At 47.2% G+C, this 22,470-nt stretch overlaps 4 non-coding genes across 4 annotated transcripts; all 4 read left to right on the top strand.

Annotated features, from left to right (window-relative positions):
• The first annotated feature begins 3,281 nt into the window (after window positions 1–3,281).
• On the top strand, window positions 3,282–3,363 carry trnas-uga (transfer RNA serine (anticodon UGA)). The gene has a single exon. It is a non-coding gene; the product is annotated as a tRNA-Ser (tRNA).
• A 657-nt stretch (window positions 3,364–4,020) lies between these two features.
• trnas-aga (transfer RNA serine (anticodon AGA)) lies at window positions 4,021–4,102 on the top strand. The gene has a single exon. It is a non-coding gene; the product is annotated as a tRNA-Ser (tRNA).
• A 3,076-nt stretch (window positions 4,103–7,178) lies between these two features.
• Window positions 7,179–7,260, top strand: trnas-uga (transfer RNA serine (anticodon UGA)). Its single transcript has one exon. It is a non-coding gene; the product is annotated as a tRNA-Ser (tRNA).
• Window positions 7,261–7,438: 178 nt separating this feature from the next.
• trnak-uuu (transfer RNA lysine (anticodon UUU)) lies at window positions 7,439–7,511 on the top strand. The gene has a single exon. It is a non-coding gene; the product is annotated as a tRNA-Lys (tRNA).
• The last annotated feature ends 14,959 nt before the right edge of the window (window positions 7,512–22,470 follow it).

The raw sequence follows: 22,470 nt of genomic DNA on the forward strand, positions 1-22,470 counted from the left end.
TTCAAGTCCCTGTTCAGGTGAAGGTCTGTCTGCTTTTGGCGGAGTCACCTTGCTATCACTACGGTCCATCTCTTCTTCTGAATCTGTACCGGAGCGGTGTTCCTTCCTGCTCCAGGGTATCAGTGCACCTCCCTTGTTTGGCACAACTGATTCTGATGGTCAGCTCGTTAGGAAAACGGGCTCAGAGAGTGAGTAGAATAAGACAGACCTCCGAATTGTGCAGTGCTGTCGGTCCCCAGGCCCATCACAGAAAAACCCCATTACATAGGATGAGACATGACAGCCTGATTTCTCCTCAGTGGGACTGCTGTTTTACCCGCTTACAGGGCTAGCTTGCAATCTCCGCTTGCTAGGTTGCAAGTAGGTCAGGCAGCAATGTGACACAACAGGGCAGAAGGTTGTCTGCTTAATTCAAGTCCCTGTTTGGGCGAAGGTCAGTCTACTTTTTGGAGGGCTCAGCTTGCTATCACTACGGGTCCATCTCTTCTGCTGACTCTGTATTAGAGCGATGTTCCTTCCTTCTCCCGGGGATCAGTGCATCTCCCTTGTTCGGCACACATGATTCTGATGGTCAGCCCTTTAGGAAAGAGTGCTCACGGAGTGAGTAGAATAAGAAAGACCTCCCATTTGTGCAGTGCTGTCGGTCCCCAGGGCCAGTACTGAAAAACCCCATTAGATAGGATTAGACATGGCAGCCTGATTTCTCCTCAGTGGGACTGCTGTTTTAGCTGCTTCCAGGGCTAGCTTACAATCTCCGCTTGCTAGGTTGCAAGTAGGTCAGGCAGCAGTGTTACACACAACATGGCAGAAGGTGGTCTGCTTAATTCAAGTCCCTGTTTGGGCAAAGGTCAGTCTTCTTTTTGTAGGCCTCAGCTTGCTATCACTACGGTCCATCTCTTCTGCTGACTCTGTACTAGAGCGATGTTCCTTCCTGCTCCCGGGGATCAGAGCATCTCCCTTGTACGGCACACCTGATTCTGATGATCAGCCCTTTAGGAAAGAGTGCTCACAGAGTGAGTAGAATAAGACAGAATTCCCAATTGTGCAGTGCTGTCGGTCCCCAGGGCCAGTACTGAAAAACCCCATTACATAGGATGAGACATGGCAGCCTGATTTCTCCTCAGTGGGACTGCTGTTTTACCCGCTTCCAGTGCTAGCTTACAATCTCGGCTTGCTAGGTTGCAAGTAGGTCAGGCAGCAATGTGACACACAACAGGGCAGAAGGTAGTCTGCTTAATTCAAGTCCCTGTTTGGGCGAAGCTCAGTCTACTTTTTGGAGGGCTCAGCTTGCTATCACTACGGGTCCATCTCTTCTGCTGACTCTGTATTAGAGCGATGTTCCTTCCTTCTCCCGGGGATCAGTGCATCTCCCTTGTTCGGCACACATGATTCTGATGGTCAGCCCTTTAGGAAAGAGTGCTCACGGAGTGAGTAGAATAAGAAAGACCTCCCATTTGTGCAGTGCTGTCGGTCCCCAGGGCCAGTACTGAAAAACCCCATTACAAAGGATGAGACATGGCAGACTGATTTCTCCTCAGTGGGACTGCTGTTTTAGCCACTTCAAGGGCTAGCTTACAATCTCGGCTTGCTAGGTTGCAAGTAGGTCAGGCAGCAGTGTTACACACAACATGGCAGAAGGTGGTCTACTTAATTCAAGTCCCTGTTTGGGCGAAGGTCAGTCTTCTTTTTGTAGGCCTCAGCTTGCTATCACTACGGTCCATCTCTTCTGCTGACTCTGTACTAGAGCGATGTTCCTTCCTTCTCCCGGGGATCAGTGCGTCTCCCTTGTTCGGCAAACCTGATTCTGATGGTCAGACCTTTAGGAAAGAGTGCTCACAGAGTGAGTAGAATAAGACATAAGATTTTAAAGAGCGCTAGGGGAAGGGCGGTACCGCTGGTGCCACGACCAGGTGCTAAAGGCTTTGGCGGACTCCATCTGCACAGCGATCCAGCTCAGCAAGACCCAGGTAGCCCCCAAACAGACAATCACCTTCATTAGAGCTGGGCAGAAGGAACAATTCCACCGGCCTAGCTCTACGGGGGGGCTCCTCTCCACTGCTCGTGATTGGCAGCTTAAGGTTGACCTTGGAAGGCAGCTTAAGTTCCCAGGCAACATCACAGCCACTTCTCTCCGCCCAGACATGGTGCTAACATCTGAGTCTACCAAGCAAGTGGTTATCCTGGAACTAACTGTCCCCTGGGAAGACCATATTGAAGAGGCCCACGAGCGCAAGAGGGCTAACTACGCAGGGCTCAGCTCGAAGTGCCGGAACAATGGCTGGAAAACTCGCTGCGAGCCAGTCGAGGTCGGGTGCCGAGGCTTCGCTGGCCACTCACTGCTGCGAACCCTCAAACTCCTTGGAGTGAAAGGACTGCAATTGAAAAAAGCCACCGCAAACATCTTAGAGGCCGCAGAAAGGGCTTCTCGGTGGCTGTAGATCCGTAGGGGGGATCCGTGGAGCAACATGCCACTTGGACACAAGCCGGGGACTGATCACCCCCGGCTGGGTCGCCCGGGTGAGGGTGTATGAAGATTAAAGACCCGAAACACCCTATGACCTCGGGTTTTTCACTGATGACGTGTCCAAGTAGCACCAGAAGGTGTATTCAAACTCTAGACAGACTTCCCAATTGTGCAGTGCTGTCGGTCCCCAGGGCCAGTACTGAAAAACCCCATTACATAGGATGAGACATGGCAGCCTGATTTCTCCTCAGTGGGATCGCTGTTTTACCCGCTTGCAGGGCTAGCTTGCAATCTCCGCTTGCTGACTGAGCTGGGTTGGTTGCAAGTAGGTCAGGCAGCAGTGTTGAACACAAACTGAGCAGAAATTGGTCTACTCCCGTAGGTGTGGCCGAGTGGTTAAGGCGATGGATTTGAAATCCATTGGGGTCTCCCCGCGCAGGTTCGAATACTGCTGACTACGCTGTTTGCTGAAGGCCATGAGGCAAAGCATCCATGCATTTTTCACGGTCCTCGCACTTATTTGCGAAATGTCCAGTCCCTCTTCGATGGACAAACACGCCGCTGCTGCTTCTTGTATCTGGGCTCCAGGGGTTGTCTTGGGTGAGCCAGCGGCACGCCGTGATCGTATATTGGTTAGAACTCTGCGTTGTGGCAGCAGCAACCCCGGTTCTAATCCGAGTCACGGCAACCCTTTGCCGTTGAGTATACGGGAAGGTTGAACATTTTTTACCACTTCATCTTTCTGCGTGATTTTTTTCTGAAGCTTGGCCTGTGCAGGGCGCCATCAGACAAGGGGGCTTGCTTTCTAACATTTGGCGTAGTCGTGGCCGAGAGGTTAAGGCGATGGACTTGAAATCCATTGGTGTCTCCCCGCGCAGGTTCGAACCCTGCTGACTACGGGAGGGCTTTGCAGTATTGCTTTAGCTTTCTGTGACGATAATTGTGCTTTCTATGGTCCTTCGCTCTCTGTGCCATTACTGCTTCTAGCTTTCATCCTCGTGACACCTGCGTCTCTTCTGGGCAGCTTGTTGTAAAACTCCTGCTTTATAAAAGGTGAGAAGCAAGTGCTCCAAAAGAGCCCGGATAGCTCAGTCAGTAGAGCATCAGACTTTTAATCTGATCGTCCGGGGTTCAAGTCCCTGTTCGGGCGAAGTTCTGTCTGCTTTTGGCGGAGTCACCTTGCTATCACTACGGTCCATCTATTCTTCTGAATCTGTACTGGAGCGGTGTTCCTTCCTGCTCCAGGGTATCAGTGCACCTCCCTTGTTTGGCACACCTGATTCTGATGGTCAGCCCTTTAGAAAAGAGTGCTCACAGAGTGAGTAGAATAAGACAGACTTCCCAATTGTGCAGTGCTGTCGGTCCCCGGGGTCTGTACTGAAAAACCCCATTACATAGGATGAGACATGGCAGGCTGATTTCTCCTCAGTGGGACCGCTGTTTTACCCTCTTGCAGGGCTAGCTTGCAATCTCCGCTTGCTGACTGAGCTGGTTTGGTTGCAAGTAGGTCAGGCAGCAGTGTTGGACACAAACTGAGCAAAAATTGGTCTACTGCCGTAGTCGTGGCCGAGTGGTTAAGGCGATGGATTAGAAATCCATTGGGGTCTCCCCGCGCAGATTCGAATCCTGCCGACTACACTGTTTGCTGAAGGCCATGAGGCAAGGCATCCATGCATTTTTCACGGTCCTCGCACTTATTTGCGAAATGTCCAGTCCCTCTTCGATGGACAAACACGCCGCTGTTGGTTCTTCTATCCGGGCTCCAGGGATTGTCTTGGGTGAGCCAGTGGCACGCCGTGATCGTATAGTGGTTTGTACTCTGCGTTGTGGCTGCAGCAACCCCGGTTCGAATCCGGGTAACGGCAACCCTCTGCCGTTGAGTATACGGGAAGGTTGAACATTTTTTACCACCTCATCGTTCTGCGTGATTTTGTTTCTGAAGCTTGGCCTGTGCAGGGCGCCATCAGACAAGGGGGATTGCTTTCTAACATTAGGCGTAGTCGTGGCCGAGAGGTTAAGACGATGGACTTGAAATCCATTGGGGTCTCCCTGCGCAGGTTCGAACTCTTCCCATTTCCGGAAGGATTTGCAGTATTGCTTTAGCTTTCTGTGACGGTAATTGTGCCATCTATGGTCCTTCGCTCTCTGTGCCATAACTGCTTCTAGCTTTCATCCTCGTGACACCTGCGTCTCTTCTGGGCAGCTTGTTGTAAAACTGCTGCTTTATAAAAGGTGAGAAGCCAGTGCTCCACAAGAGCCTGGATAGCTCGGTCGGTAGAGCATCAGACTTTTAATTTGAGGGTCCACCCTGTTAGGGTGAAGGTCTGTCTGCTTTTGGCGGAGTCACCTTGCTATCACTACGGTCCATCTCTTCTTCTGAATCTGTACCGGAGCGGTGTTCCTTCCTGCTCCAGGGTATCAGTGCACCTCCCTTGTTTGGCACACCTGATTCTGATGGTCAGCTCGTTAGGAAAGCGCGCTCACAGAGTGAGTAGAATAAGACAGACCTCTGAATTGTGCAGTGCTGTCGGTCCCCAGGCCCAGCACTGAAAAACCCCATTACATAGGATGAGAAATGGCAGCCTGATTTCTCCTCAGTGGGACTGCTGTTTTACCCGCTTCCAGGGCTAGCTTACAATCTCGGCTTGCTAGGTTGCAAGTAGGTCAGGCAGCAATGTGACACACAACAGGGCAGAAGGTGGTCTGCTTAATTCAAGTCCCTGATTGGGCGAAGGTCAGTCTACTTTTTGGAGGCCTCAGCTTGCTATCACTACGGGTCCATCTTCTCTGCTGACTCTGTATTAGAGCGATGTTCCTTCCTTCTCCCGGGGATCAGTGCATCTCCCTTGTTCGGCACACATGATTCTGATGGTCAGCCCTTTAGGAAAGAGTGCTCACTGAGTGAGTAGAATAAGAAAGACCTCCCATTTGTGCAGTGCTGTCGGTCCCCAGGGCCAGTACTGAAAAACCCCATTACATAGGATGAGACATGGCAGCCTGATTTCTCCTCAGTGGGACTGCTGTTTTACCCACTTCCAGGGCTAGCTTACAATCTCGGCTTGCTAGGTTGCAAGTAGGTCAGGCAGCAGTGTTACACACAACATGGCAGAAGGTGATCTGCTTAATTCAAGTCCCTGTTTGGGCGAAGGTCAGTCTTCTTTTTGTAGGCCTCAGCTTGCTATCACTATGGTCCATCTCGTCTGCTGACTCTGTACTAGAGCGATGTTCCTTCCTGCTACCGGGGATCAGTGCATCTCCCTTCAGAATCAGAATCAGAATGAGCTTTATTGCCAGGTATGTTCACACATACGAGGAATTTGTTTTCGTGACAGAGCTCCGCAGTGCAACATAACAGCGACAGAACAAAAAACACAATAAGGAATAAAAAATACAAAAAAATACAAATAGGTGGGTAAGGATTGACAATATACAAATTGACAATGTATGGCAGGTATATTAAAAAGAGCATTTATGTATGTACATGTATATTATGTGGAAAAATTGTAACTGTACGCTAAGTATGTGTGTTTGGATAAATAAGTGTATGTGTATATAAATATAAATATAAGTAGTATAGTGTGTTCCATGTATGTACATGTATATTATGTGCAAAAGATTTACGTGTACGCTAAGTATGTGTGTTGGATAAAAAGTGTAGTGTATATAAATATAAATAGTGTAGTGTGTCCCACAGTTATTATCAGCTGTTCATAAGATGGATTGCCTGAGGGAAGAAACTGTTCCTGTGTCTGGTCGTTCTGGTGCTCAGTGCTCTGTAGCGTCGACCAGATGGCAACAGTTCAAAGAGGGAGTGTGCTGGATGTGAGGGGTCCAGAGTGATTTTAACAGCCCTTTTGCTCACTCTGGATAAGTACAGTTCTTGAATAGATGGGAGGGTTGTACCGATAATTCGCTCAGCAGTCCGGACTACCCTCTGTAGTCTTCTGAGGTCAGATTTAGAAGCTAACCGATTTAGAAGCTTGTTGGGCACACCTGATTCTGATGGTCAGCCCTTTAGGAAAGAGTGCTCACAGAGTGAGTAGAATAAGACAGACTTCCCAATTGTGCAGTGCTGTCGGTCCCCAGGGTCAGTACTGAAAAACCCCATTACATAGGATGAGACATGGCAGGCTTATTTCTCCTCAGTGGGACCGCTGTTTTACCCGCTTGCAGGGCTATCTTGCAATCTCCGCTTGCTGACTGAGCTGGGTTGGTTGCAAGTAGGTCAGGCAGCAGTGTTGGACACAAACTGAGCAGAAATTGGTCTACTCCCGTAGTCGTGGCCGAGTGGTTAATGCGATGGACTAGAAATCCATTGGGGTCTCCCCTCGCAAGTTCAAATCCTGCCGACTAAACTGTTTGCTGAAGGCCATGAGACAAAGCATCCATGCATTTTTCATGGTCCTCGCACTTATTTGAAAAATGTCCAGTCCCTTTTCGATTGACAAACACGCCACTGCTGCTTCTTGTATCCGGGCTCCAGGGGTTCTCTTGGGTGAGCCAGTGGCACGGCGTGATCGTATAGTGGTTAATACTTTGCGTTGTGGCCGCAGCAACCCCGGTTCGAATCAGGGTCACGGCAACCCTTTGCCGTTGAGTATACGGGAAGGTTGAAAATTTTTTTACCACCTCATCTTTCTGCGTGATTTTGTTTCTGAAGCTTGGCCTGTGCAGGGCGCCACCAGACAAGGGGGCTTGCTTTCTAAGATTAGGCGTAGTCGTGGCCGAGAGGTTAAGGCGATGGACTTGAAATCCATTGGGGTCTCCCCGCGCAGGTTCGAACCCTGCCGACTACGGGAGGGCTTTGCAGTATTGCTTTAGCTTTCTGTGACGGTAATTGTGCCTTCTATGGTCCTTCGCTCTCTGTGCCATAACTGCTTCTAGCTTTCATCCTTGTGACACCTGCGTCTCTTCTGGGCAGCTTGTTGTAAAACTGCTGCTTTATAAAAGGTGAGAAGCCAGTGCTCCACAAGAGCCCGGGTAGCTCAGTCGGTAGAGCATCAGACTTTTAATCTGAGGGTCCAGGGTTCAAGTCCCTGTTTGGGCGAAGGTCTGTCTGCTTTTGGCTGAGTCACCCTGCTGTCACTACGGTCCATCTCTTCTTCTGAATCTGTACTGGAGCGGTGTTCCTTCCTGCTCCAGGGTATCAGTGCACCTCCCTTAATCGGCACACCTGATTCTGATGGTCAGCCCTTTAGGAAAGAGTGCTCAAAGAGTGAGAAGAATAAGACAGACTTCCCAATTGTGCAGTGCTGTCAGTCCCCAGTGGGATCGCTGTTTTACCCGCTTGCAGGGCTAGCTTGCAATCTCCGCTTGCTGACTGAGCTGGGTTGGTTGCAAGTAGGGCAGCAGTGTTGGACACAAACTGAGCAGAAATTGGTTGGCTTGTTCGGCACACCTGATTCTTATGGTCAGCCCTTTTTTTTTTTGGAGCGTCCATTCAGGTATAAGTTTGAGGGCTCGTGTACGTGGGTTAAGGGGACCTGCGCGCTGACCCCAAAAAATTTTTGCAGGACGCGGTGTCGATGTCTGCCGACTGCGCTGGCCCACGGGAGACCCCTGACCGGCGCGGGAGGATCTGGACCCCCGAGGGGCCTCGCGGAAGCTTACCCAAATTTGAGGCCCCTAAATGCCATTCAGCACTTCTCCACAGGGTGGCGCACGGAGCAGTACACCTCAGGTTTAAAACAGTGGCATTTACCCGAATGGTGGATGGACGATGTTTTTGCCCACGAAACCAATATTTGTCCATTTGACCTTTAAAGTTACAGAATGACCACAGAACCGGTGCGGACCCCCGTCGGACCCCCAACCCGGGTCCCACGAACCCATTATTTGTCCATTTGACCATTATATTCACACAATGACTGCGGATCATCTGCGGACCCCTTGCGGACCCCCACCCTTGGTCCCACGAACCTAGTATTTGTCCATTTGACCATTATATTTACACAATGACTGCGGATCATCTGCGGACCACTTGCGGACCCCCACCCTGGGTCCCACAAACCCACTATTTGTCCATTTGACCATTATATTCACACAATGACTGCGGATCATCTGCGGACCACTTGCGGACCCCCACCCTGGGTCCCACGAACCCACTATTTGTCCATTTGACCATTATGTTCACACAATGACTGCGGATCATCTGCGGACCACTTGCGGACCCCCACCCTGGGTCCCACGAACCCAATATTTGTCCATTTGACCATTATGTTCACACAATGACTGCGGATCATCTGCGGACCACTTGTGGACCCCCACCCTGGTTCCCACGAACCCACTATTTGTCCATTTGACCATTATGTTCACGGAATGACCACAGATCACATGCGGAACATTTGCGGACCCCACCTCCGGGTCCCACGGACCCAATATTTGTCCATTTGACCATTCGCGTTAGAAAAGAGCCTCGTTCGGACATTTTTTTCTGAGACATCCCTGGGGCCCAAAACTTGGAACGGTGGCTCCTGGGGCTTCCCCCAGTAAGCTTATGAAGGCCCGGGGCCCAAGAGCCCTTGCAATCAGTGTCCACGAACCCGCTATGCTGAACACATTCAAATAAATGGCAGGTGGGATTTTTTTAGAAAAGTCCCAGGGGCCCGAAATTCGGAACGGTGGCTCTTTGGGGCCCCTGGATCGTGCAGTCAAAAGCGGGGGGCCCTAGTGCGATGCACTTTTTTCCCTTTAGTCCTACGACTATGTGCTTCGGGGCCCTGGGTGAGGGGCCCCTGAGATGCCAGAATCTAAAATCTGGGGGCCCTCCGGCCTATCGTCTCCGAACTGTGGACGTCCCACCTCCCATCAAAACGCGTAACGCTTTTGTGGACGTGGGGTCCCTTCTGTGACCGTTTGACCCCTAAAGAAGGTGGTAGGGCCACCAGACTTCAGTGCCCGGTCGAGGGGATCCCCTCGAGACACATATCCAAAATTCGGCCCGATCGGACCCTTGGAAGTCGTGTCCACGTCGTGTCCACGACCCTCTTGGGATCCCCCGAATTTCAGCCGCGGGGTCCAACGCATCGCGGAGATATTAGCAAAAAAATAGTACCATCCACCCCCCTCGCACCTACTCATCCATACCGGCCAGGGTGCACCCTCCCCGGCTAGAGAAGGCAGCTCGAAGGGGGTGGAAGTCGGAAGAAAAATTTTTTTATGAGGCCTAGAGAAAACACTTGTACTGTACCCAGGGCACTCAGAGGAATCCATTTTTGTAAGTTTTATCCCATTATACTGTAGAAATATGCATATAAAAAATGTTGGATTTTGGTTAACCAAAATGTCACAGACTTTGCCAAGCTGTAACTCCGCAAAACGGGGCCAAACTGCACCAAACTCGGGTCAAGGTCAGACCAGGTGGCCCTCTATCCGATGACACCTGCCCCATGTCCCTATGACCCCGGGGGTCAAAGTTACGGCCCCCCAAAATGTTCAATTCAATTCAATTCAATTCAAGTTTATTTGTATAGCGCTTTTTACAATACAAATCGTTACAAAGCAACTTTACAGAAAATTATGTTTCTACAATATTTAGTAGTAGCTAGTAGTTTGTGCACGTTTGACAGGATTTTAGAAAAATAAAAATAATAATAATCATAATACAAGACGTAGTCAGCTAGATGATGAACTATCAATATTATTAATTAATAGTAATTTATAGGATGCAGTTACACATGTAGCAATATTTGTTAGTTCTGTTTGTTGATTCAAGGTTAGCATCATCTGGGGTCCTCTGAGGGTCAGCATCATCTCTTCTCAGGTGTTCTGGATCCAGACTGGAGCTTGTGTAAATCCTAGTTACCACGGGATGTAAATCCCGTGGCAAAACATAGAAACAAAATAGAGACATCATTAGCATAGCTGCTGATCCAACAAAGTAAAATTAGTTTAACCCAAGCTAAAGAATAAAAATGCAGATGCAACTACACTCACAATTTAAGAGATACATTATTCGAATGCTTGGCGAAAGAGATGCGTTTTTAATCTAGATTTAAACAGAGAGAGTGTGTCTGAACCCCGAACATTATCAGGAAGGCTATTCCAGAGTTTGGGAGCCAAATGTGAAAAAGCTCTACCTCCTTTAGTGGACTTTGCTATCCTAGGAACTACCAAAAGTCCAGCGTTTTGTGACCTTAGGGTGCGTGATGGGTTGTACCGTGGTAGAAGGCTAGTTAGGTACGCAGGAGCTAAACCATTTAGGGCCTTATGGGTAAGTAATGATAATTTGTAACTGATACGGAACTTAATAGGTAGCCAGTGCAGAGACTGTAAAATAGGGGTAATATGATCATATTTTCTTGACCTGGTAAGGACTCTAGCTGCTGCATTTTGGACGACCTGTAGCTTGTTTATTGACGAAGCAGGACAACCACCTAGAAGTCCATTACAATAGTCCAGTCTAGAGGTCATGAAAGCATGAACTAGCTTTTCTGCATCAGAAACAGATAACATGTTTCGTAGCTTGGCAATGTTTCTAAGATGGAAGAATGCGGTTTTTGTAACATTGGAAATATGATTTTCAAAAGACAAATTGCTGTCCAATATAACACCCAGATTTCTGACTGTAGAGGAAGTAACAGTACATCCGTCTAGTTGCAGATTGTAATCTACAAGATTCTGTGTGGTGTTTTTTGGTCCAATAATTAATATCTCTGTCTTATCCGAATTTAATTGGAGAAAATTATTTGTCATCCAATCTTTTACATTTTTAACACACTCTGTTAGCTTAGATAATTGGGAAGTTTCATCTGGTCTCGTTGAAATATATAGCTGAGTATCATCAGCATAACAGTGGAAGCTAATTCCATATTTTCTAATAATATTACCAAGGGGCAACATGTATATTGAAAATAGAAGGGGACCTAGGACGGATCCTTGTGGCACTCCATATTTTACTGATGATAAATGAGATGACACCCCATTTAAGTAAACAAAATGGTAGCGATCGGACAGGTAGGATCTAAACCATCTTAGAGCCTGCCCTTGAATACCTGTATAGTTTTGTAATCGATCTATGAGTATGTCATGATCTATGGTGTCGAACGCAGCACTAAGATCAAGTAAGACTAGAAATGAGATGCAGCCTTGATCTGACGCAAGAAGCAGGTCATTTGTAATTTTAACAAGTGCAGTTTCTGTGCTATGGTGGGGCCTAAAACCTGACTGAAATTCTTCATACAGATCATTTTTATGCAGGAAGGTGCTCAATTGAGCAGACACAACTTTTTCTAAAATTTTAGACATAAATGGAAGATTTGAAATAGGCCTATAATTTGCCAGTACACTAGGATCTAGTTTTGGTTTCTTAATAAGAGGCTTGATAACCGCCATTATGATAACCGCCAAAATGTGGGATTTGAACCGGGATAACTCAGGAACCGGACCACCCAGGAACTAGAGGGTGGTCGCATACGGTAGGCCCCTCGACCCTCTAGGGATCCCCTGAATTTCAGCCCCGGGGTCCACCGCTTCGCGGAGATATTAGCAAAAAAATAGTACCATCCACCCCCCTCGCACCTACTCATCCATGCCGGCCAGGGTGCACCCTCCCCGGCTAGAGAAGGCAGCTCAAGGGGGGTGGAAGTCGGAAGAAAAGTTTTTTTATGAGGCCGAGAGAAAACAGTTGTACTGTACTCAGGGCACTCAGAGGAATCAATTTTTGTAAGTTTTAACCCATAATACTGTAGAATTTGCATAAAAATGAGCGTTGAATTTTGGCACACATGTGCACCACATGTGGTGCGTATCTCACTTTTCATTAAATAGCAACTGTATTTAACTTTATTTATTTCAAATGTGTGTTATTGTTAATGAAAAGACCTTTACTGTACTCAGGACACCCAGAGGAATCAATTCTTGTAAGTTTTATCCAATAATAATGTAAAATATGCATAAAAATTTATGTCCACCAGAGCACTACGGAGGTCCCGCTGAATAAATTGTAAATGGACATTTTTAAAAAAAAAAAACTCCCATTTGCCATTTATTCAGCACGCCCTTCCTAATGGTTCCGTTGACGGATCAATTTTAGCGATTTCGTGGTTGAAGTCTCATCTGCTGTACTCTGCAAGCTCCGAGGAACCCATTTTTGTAAGTTTTGTCCCATAATACTGTAGAATTATGCATAGAAAACCACATGTGGTGCATGTCCACCCGCAATTTATTTGAACCCCATTCAAATATATGGCAGGTGGGACTTTTTTAGAAACATCCCAGAGGCCCGAAATTCGGATCGGTGGGTCCAGGGGCCGCCGCGAGTGAGCTGACGAAAGCGCGGGACCCTAAGGTGAGGGAAAAATTCGGAGCCTCCTGCACAAAATCTCTCCCTCAGCCCTCTCTGACTCTTACATGATGAGAGCATTTTGAGAGATTTGAGGGTGCCGGGCGGGCATTTTTTTTCAAGGTCCTACAGCTTCGTGCTTCGGGGACATGGGAGAGGGGCCCCTGAGATGCTCGAATCTCGAATCTGGGGGCCCTACGACCTATCGTCTCCGAAGGGCGGATATCCCACCTCCAATGTAAACATGTACCGGTTTGGTGGACAAGCCCTTCCGTTTTTGACCTTTTGACCCCTAAGGAAGGTCGTAGGGCCACCAAACTTCTCTGCCCGGTCAAGGGGGTCCCCATGAGGCAATCATACCAAATTCGGCCCGATCAGACCCCGGCGAGCCGTGTCCATGAAACCGCTAGGCCGAACACATTCAAGTAATTGGCAGGTGGGACTTTTTCAGAAAAGACCCAGGGGCCCAAAATTCGGATCGGTGGGTCAAGGGGCCGCCCCGAGTGAGCTTCCGAAAGCGCGGGGCCCTGGGGCCCTCGCGAGTTGTGTCCACGAATCCGCTAGGCCGAACCCATTCAAGTATGTGGCAGGTGGGACTTTTTTAGAAAAGACCCAGGGGCCCGAAATTCGGATCGGTGGGTCCAGGGGCCGCCCCGATTGAGCTGCCGAAAGAGCGGGGCCCTAAGGCGAGGGGATAATTCGGAGCTTCCTGCACAAAATCTCTCCCTCAGCCCTCTCTGACTCTTACATGATCAGAGCCTTTTGAGAGATTTCAGGGTGTCGGATGGGAATTATTTTTTCAAGGTCCTACAGCTTCGTGCTTTGGGGACATGGGAGAGGGGCCTCTGAGATGCGAGAATCTCGAATCTCGGGGCCCTACGACCCATCGTCTCCGAAGGGCGGATGTCCCATCTCCAATGTAAACGCGTACCGGTTTGGTGGACAAGCGCTCCCTTTTTTGACCCTTTGATCCCTAAATAAGGTCGTAGGGGTCACCAGACTTCTATGCCCGGTCGAGGTGGCCCCCATGAGACACATATCCAAAATTCGGCCCGATCGGACCCCGGCGAGCCGTGTCCACGAAACCGCTAGGCCGAACACATTCAAGTAAATGGCAGGAGGGATTTTTTAGAAACGTCCTAGGGGCCCGACATTTGGATCGGTTGCTCGTGAGGGCCCCTAGAACGTGCTCTCAAAAGCTTGAGGACCTAGCGCGATGCCCTTTTTTTCCATGGGTCCTACGACTACGTGTTTCGGGGCCCTTGTTGAGGGGCCCCTGAGAAGCCAGAATCTCAAATCTGGGGGCCCTACAACCTATCGTCTCCGAACTGTGGACGTCCCACCTCCCATCAAAACGCGTACCGCTTTTGTGGACGTGGGGTCCCTTCTGTGACCGTTTGACCCCTAAAGAAGGTCGTAGGGCCACCAGACTTCTGTGCCCGGTCGAGGGGATGCCCTCGAGACACATATCCAAAATTCGGCCCGATCGGACCCTTGGGAGTCGTGTCCACGTCGTGTCCACGACCCTCTTGGGATCCCCCGAATTTCAGCCGCGGGGTCCAACGCATCGCGGAGATATTAGCAAAAAAATAGTACCATCCACCCCCCTCGCACCTACTCATCCATACCGGCCAGGGTGCACCCTCCCCGGCTAGAGAAGGCAGCTCGAAGGGGGTGGAAGTCGGAAGAAAAATTTTTTTATGAGGCCTAGAGAAAACACTTGTACTGTACCCAGGGCACTCAGAGGAATCCATTTTTGTAAGTTTTATCCCATTATACTGTAGAAATATGCATATAAAAAATGTTGGATTTTGGTTAACCAAAATGTCACAGACTTTGCCAAGCTGTAACTCCGCAAAACGGGGCCAAACTGCACCAAACTCGGGTCAAGGTCAGACCAGGTGGCCCTCTATCCGATGACACCTGCCCCATGTCCCTATGACCCCGGGGGTCAAAGTTACGGCCCCCCAAAATGTTCAATTCAATTCAATTCAATTCAAGTTTATTTGTATAGCGCTTTTTACAATACAAATCGTTACAAAGCAACTTTACAGAAAATTATGTTTCTACAATATTTAGTAGTAGCTAGTAGTTTGTGCACGTTTGACAGGATTTTAGAAAAATAAAAATAATAATAATCATAATACAAGACGTAGTCAGCTAGATGATGAACTATCAATATTATTAATTAATAGTAATTTATAGGATGCAGTTACACATGTAGCAATATTTGTTAGTTCTGTTTGTTGATTCAAGGTTAGCATCATCTGGGGTCCTCTGAGGGTCAGCATCATCTCTTCTCAGGTGTTCTGGATCCAGACTGGAGCTTGTGTAAATCCTAGTTACCACGGGATGTAAATCCCGTGGCAAAACATAGAAACAAAATAGAGACATCATTAGCATAGCTGCTGATCCAACAAAGTAAAATTAGTTTAACCCAAGCTAAAGAATAAAAATGCAGATGCAACTACACTCACAATTTAAGAGATACATTATTCGAATGCTTGGCGAAAGAGATGCGTTTTTAATCTAGATTTAAACAGAGAGAGTGTGTCTGAACCCCGAACATTATCAGGAAGGCTATTCCAGAGTTTGGGAGCCAAATGTGAAAAAGCTCTACCTCCTTTAGTGGACTTTGCTATCCTAGGAACTACCAAAAGTCCAGCGTTTTGTGACCTTAGGGTGCGTGATGGGTTGTACCGTGGTAGAAGGCTAGTTAGGTACGCAGGAGCTAAACCATTTAGGGCCTTATGGGTAAGTAATGATAATTTGTAACTGATACGGAACTTAATAGGTAGCCAGTGCAGAGACTGTAAAATAGGGGTAATATGATCATATTTTCTTGACCTGGTAAGGACTCTAGCTGCTGCATTTTGGACGACCTGTAGCTTGTTTATTGACGAAGCAGGACAACCACCTAGAAGTCCATTACAATAGTCCAGTCTAGAGGTCATGAAAGCATGAACTAGCTTTTCTGCATCAGAAACAGATAACATGTTTCGTAGCTTGGCAATGTTTCTAAGATGGAAGAATGCGGTTTTTGTAACATTGGAAATATGATTTTCAAAAGACAAATTGCTGTCCAATATAACACCCAGATTTCTGACTGTAGAGGAAGTAACAGTACATCCGTCTAGTTGCAGATTGTAATCTACAAGATTCTGTGTGGTGTTTTTTGGTCCAATAATTAATATCTCTGTCTTATCCGAATTTAATTGGAGAAAATTATTTGTCATCCAATCTTTTACATTTTTAACACACTCTGTTAGCTTAGATAATTGGGAAGTTTCATCTGGTCTCGTTGAAATATATAGCTGAGTATCATCAGCATAACAGTGGAAGCTAATTCCATATTTTCTAATAATATTACCAAGGGGCAACATGTATATTGAAAATAGAAGGGGACCTAGGACGGATCCTTGTGGCACTCCATATTTTACTGATGATAAATGAGATGACACCCCATTTAAGTAAACAAAATGGTAGCGATCGGACAGGTAGGATCTAAACCATCTTAGAGCCTGCCCTTGAATACCTGTATAGTTTTGTAATCGATCTATGAGTATGTCATGATCTATGGTGTCGAACGCAGCACTAAGATCAAGTAAGACTAGAAATGAGATGCAGCCTTGATCTGACGCAAGAAGCAGGTCATTTGTAATTTTAACAAGTGCAGTTTCTGTGCTATGGTGGGGCCTAAAACCTGACTGAAATTCTTCATACAGATCATTTTTATGCAGGAAGGTGCTCAATTGAGCAGACACAACTTTTTCTAAAATTTTAGACATAAATGGAAGATTTGAAATAGGCCTATAATTTGCCAGTACACTAGGATCTAGTTTTGGTTTCTTAATAAGAGGCTTGATAACCGCCATTATGATAACCGCCAAAATGTGGGATTTGAACCGGGATAACTCAGGAACCGGACCACCCAGGAACTAGAGGGTGGTCGCATACGGTAGGCCCCTCGACCCTCTAGGGATCCCCTGAATTTCAGCCCCGGGGTCCACCGCTTCGCGGAGATATTAGCAAAAAAATAGTACCATCCACCCCCCTCGCACCTACTCATCCATGCCGGCCAGGGTGCACCCTCCCCGGCTAGAGAAGGCAGCTCAAGGGGGGTGGAAGTCGGAAGAAAAGTTTTTTTATGAGGCCGAGAGAAAACAGTTGTACTGTACTCAGGGCACTCAGAGGAATCAATTTTTGTAAGTTTTAACCCATAATACTGTAGAATTTGCATAAAAATGAGCGTTGAATTTTGGCACACATGTGCACCACATGTGGTGCGTATCTCACTTTTCATTAAATAGCAACTGTATTTAACTTTATTTATTTCAAATGTGTGTTATTGTTAATGAAAAGACCTTTACTGTACTCAGGACACCCAGAGGAATCAATTCTTGTAAGTTTTATCCAATAATAATGTAAAATATGCATAAAAATTTATGTCCACCAGAGCACTACGGAGGTCCCGCTGAATAAATTGTAAATGGACATTTTTAAAAAAAAAAAACTCCCATTTGCCATTTATTCAGCACGCCCTTCCTAATGGTTCCGTTGACGGATCAATTTTAGCGATTTCGTGGTTGAAGTCTCATCTGCTGTACTCTGCAAGCTCCGAGGAACCCATTTTTGTAAGTTTTGTCCCATAATACTGTAGAATTATGCATAGAAAACCACATGTGGTGCATGTCCACCCGCAATTTATTTGAACCCCATTCAAATATATGGCAGGTGGGACTTTTTTAGAAACATCCCAGAGGCCCGAAATTCGGATCGGTGGGTCCAGGGGCCGCCGCGAGTGAGCTGACGAAAGCGCGGGACCCTAAGGTGAGGGAAAAATTCGGAGCCTCCTGCACAAAATCTCTCCCTCAGCCCTCTCTGACTCTTACATGATGAGAGCATTTTGAGAGATTTGAGGGTGCCGGGCGGGCATTTTTTTTCAAGGTCCTACAGCTTCGTGCTTCGGGGACATGGGAGAGGGGCCCCTGAGATGCTCGAATCTCGAATCTGGGGGCCCTACGACCTATCGTCTCCGAAGGGCGGATATCCCACCTCCAATGTAAACATGTACCGGTTTGGTGGACAAGCCCTTCCGTTTTTGACCTTTTGACCCCTAAGGAAGGTCGTAGGGCCACCAAACTTCTCTGCCCGGTCAAGGGGGTCCCCATGAGGCAATCATACCAAATTCGGCCCGATCAGACCCCGGCGAGCCGTGTCCATGAAACCGCTAGGCCGAACACATTCAAGTAATTGGCAGGTGGGACTTTTTCAGAAAAGACCCAGGGGCCCAAAATTCGGATCGGTGGGTCAAGGGGCCGCCCCGAGTGAGCTTCCGAAAGCGCGGGGCCCTGGGGCCCTCGCGAGTTGTGTCCACGAATCCGCTAGGCCGAACCCATTCAAGTATGTGGCAGGTGGGACTTTTTTAGAAAAGACCCAGGGGCCCGAAATTCGGATCGGTGGGTCCAGGGGCCGCCCCGATTGAGCTGCCGAAAGAGCGGGGCCCTAAGGCGAGGGGATAATTCGGAGCTTCCTGCACAAAATCTCTCCCTCAGCCCTCTCTGACTCTTACATGATCAGAGCCTTTTGAGAGATTTCAGGGTGTCGGATGGGAATTATTTTTTCAAGGTCCTACAGCTTCGTGCTTTGGGGACATGGGAGAGGGGCCTCTGAGATGCGAGAATCTCGAATCTCGGGGCCCTACGACCCATCGTCTCCGAAGGGCGGATGTCCCATCTCCAATGTAAACGCGTACCGGTTTGGTGGACAAGCGCTCCCTTTTTTGACCCTTTGATCCCTAAATAAGGTCGTAGGGGTCACCAGACTTCTATGCCCGGTCGAGGTGGCCCCCATGAGACACATATCCAAAATTCGGCCCGATCGGACCCCGGCGAGCCGTGTCCACGAAACCGCTAGGCCGAACACATTCAAGTAAATGGCAGGAGGGATTTTTTAGAAACGTCCTAGGGGCCCGACATTTGGATCGGTTGCTCGTGAGGGCCCCTAGAACGTGCTCTCAAAAGCTTGAGGACCTAGCGCGATGCCCTTTTTTTCCATGGGTCCTACGACTACGTGTTTCGGGGCCCTTGTTGAGGGGCCCCTGAGAAGCCAGAATCTCAAATCTGGGGGCCCTACAACCTATCGTCTCCGAACTGTGGACGTCCCACCTCCCATCAAAACGCGTACCGCTTTTGTGGACGTGGGGTCCCTTCTGTGACCGTTTGACCCCTAAAGAAGGTCGTAGGGCCACCAGACTTCTGTGCCCGGTCGAGGGGATGCCCTCGAGACACATATCCAAAATTCGGCCCGATCGGACCCTTGGGAGTCGTGTCCACGTCGTGTCCACGACCCTCTTGGGATCCCCCGAATTTCAGCCGCGGGGTCCAACGCATCGCGGAGATATTAGCAAAAAAATAGTACCATCCACCCCCCTCGCACCTACTCATCCATACCGGCCAGGGTGCACCCTCCCCGGCTAGAGAAGGCAGCTCGAAGGGGGTGGAAGTCGGAAGAAAAATTTTTTTATGAGGCCTAGAGAAAACACTTGTACTGTACCCAGGGCACTCAGAGGAATCCATTTTTGTAAGTTTTATCCCATTATACTGTAGAAATATGCATATAAAAAATGTTGGATTTTGGTTAACCAAAATGTCACAGACTTTGCCAAGCTGTAACTCCGCAAAACGGGGCCAAACTGCACCAAACTCGGGTCAAGGTCAGACCAGGTGGCCCTCTATCCGATGACACCTGCCCCATGTCCCTATGACCCCGGGGGTCAAAGTTACGGCCCCCCAAAATGTTCAATTCAATTCAATTCAATTCAAGTTTATTTGTATAGCGCTTTTTACAATACAAATCGTTACAAAGCAACTTTACAGAAAATTATGTTTCTACAATATTTAGTAGTAGCTAGTAGTTTGTGCACGTTTGACAGGATTTTAGAAAAATAAAAATAATAATAATCATAATACAAGACGTAGTCAGCTAGATGATGAACTATCAATATTATTAATTAATAGTAATTTATAGGATGCAGTTACACATGTAGCAATATTTGTTAGTTCTGTTTGTTGATTCAAGGTTAGCATCATCTGGGGTCCTCTGAGGGTCAGCATCATCTCTTCTCAGGTGTTCTGGATCCAGACTGGAGCTTGTGTAAATCCTAGTTACCACGGGATGTAAATCCCGTGGCAAAACATAGAAACAAAATAGAGACATCATTAGCATAGCTGCTGATCCAACAAAGTAAAATTAGTTTAACCCAAGCTAAAGAATAAAAATGCAGATGCAACTACACTCACAATTTAAGAGATACATTATTCGAATGCTTGGCGAAAGAGATGCGTTTTTAATCTAGATTTAAACAGAGAGAGTGTGTCTGAACCCCGAACATTATCAGGAAGGCTATTCCAGAGTTTGGGAGCCAAATGTGAAAAAGCTCTACCTCCTTTAGTGGACTTTGCTATCCTAGGAACTACCAAAAGTCCAGCGTTTTGTGACCTTAGGGTGCGTGATGGGTTGTACCGTGGTAGAAGGCTAGTTAGGTACGCAGGAGCTAAACCATTTAGGGCCTTATGGGTAAGTAATGATAATTTGTAACTGATACGGAACTTAATAGGTAGCCAGTGCAGAGACTGTAAAATAGGGGTAATATGATCATATTTTCTTGACCTGGTAAGGACTCTAGCTGCTGCATTTTGGACGACCTGTAGCTTGTTTATTGACGAAGCAGGACAACCACCTAGAAGTCCATTACAATAGTCCAGTCTAGAGGTCATGAAAGCATGAACTAGCTTTTCTGCATCAGAAACAGATAACATGTTTCGTAGCTTGGCAATGTTTCTAAGATGGAAGAATGCGGTTTTTGTAACATTGGAAATATGATTTTCAAAAGACAAATTGCTGTCCAATATAACACCCAGATTTCTGACTGTAGAGGAAGTAACAGTACATCCGTCTAGTTGCAGATTGTAATCTACAAGATTCTGTGTGGTGTTTTTTGGTCCAATAATTAATATCTCTGTCTTATCCGAATTTAATTGGAGAAAATTATTTGTCATCCAATCTTTTACATTTTTAACACACTCTGTTAGCTTAGATAATTGGGAAGTTTCATCTGGTCTCGTTGAAATATATAGCTGAGTATCATCAGCATAACAGTGGAAGCTAATTCCATATTTTCTAATAATATTACCAAGGGGCAACATGTATATTGAAAATAGAAGGGGACCTAGGACGGATCCTTGTGGCACTCCATATTTTACTGATGATAAATGAGATGACACCCCATTTAAGTAAACAAAATGGTAGCGATCGGACAGGTAGGATCTAAACCATCTTAGAGCCTGCCCTTGAATACCTGTATAGTTTTGTAATCGATCTATGAGTATGTCATGATCTATGGTGTCGAACGCAGCACTAAGATCAAGTAAGACTAGAAATGAGATGCAGCCTTGATCTGACGCAAGAAGCAGGTCATTTGTAATTTTAACAAGTGCAGTTTCTGTGCTATGGTGGGGCCTAAAACCTGACTGAAATTCTTCATACAGATCATTTTTATGCAGGAAGGTGCTCAATTGAGCAGACACAACTTTTTCTAAAATTTTAGACATAAATGGAAGATTTGAAATAGGCCTATAATTTGCCAGTACACTAGGATCTAGTTTTGGTTTCTTAATAAGAGGCTTGATAACCGCCATTATGATAACCGCCAAAATGTGGGATTTGAACCGGGATAACTCAGGAACCGGACCACCCAGGAACTAGAGGGTGGTCGCATACGGTAGGCCCCTCGACCCTCTAGGGATCCCCTGAATTTCAGCCCCGGGGTCCACCGCTTCGCGGAGATATTAGCAAAAAAATAGTACCATCCACCCCCCTCGCACCTACTCATCCATGCCGGCCAGGGTGCACCCTCCCCGGCTAGAGAAGGCAGCTCAAGGGGGGTGGAAGTCGGAAGAAAAGTTTTTTTATGAGGCCGAGAGAAAACAGTTGTACTGTACTCAGGGCACTCAGAGGAATCAATTTTTGTAAGTTTTAACCCATAATACTGTAGAATTTGCATAAAAATGAGCGTTGAATTTTGGCACACATGTGCACCACATGTGGTGCGTATCTCACTTTTCATTAAATAGCAACTGTATTTAACTTTATTTATTTCAAATGTGTGTTATTGTTAATGAAAAGACCTTTACTGTACTCAGGACACCCAGAGGAATCAATTCTTGTAAGTTTTATCCAATAATAATGTAAAATATGCATAAAAATTTATGTCCACCAGAGCACTACGGAGGTCCCGCTGAATAAATTGTAAATGGACATTTTTTTAAAAAAAAAACTCCCATTTGCCATTTATTCAGCACGCCCTTCCTAATGGTTCCGTTGACGGATCAATTTTAGCGATTTCGTGGTTGAAGTCTCATCTGCTGTACTCTGCAAGCTCCGAGGAACCCATTTTTGTAAGTTTTGTCCCATAATACTGTAGAATTATGCATAGAAAACCACATGTGGTGCATGTCCACCCGCAATTTATTTGAACCCCATTCAAATATATGGCAGGTGGGACTTTTTTAGAAACATCCCAGAGGCCCGAAATTCGGATCGGTGGGTCCAGGGGCCGCCGCGAGTGAGCTGACGAAAGCGCGGGACCCTAAGGCGAGGGAAAAATTCGGAGCCTCCTGCACAAAATCTCTCCCTCAGCCCTCTCTGACTCTTACATGATGAG

This window comes from Carassius carassius, chromosome 18 (assembly GCF_963082965.1).
Source record: "Carassius carassius chromosome 18, fCarCar2.1, whole genome shotgun sequence".
Lineage (NCBI taxonomy): Eukaryota > Metazoa > Chordata > Actinopteri > Cypriniformes > Cyprinidae > Carassius > Carassius carassius.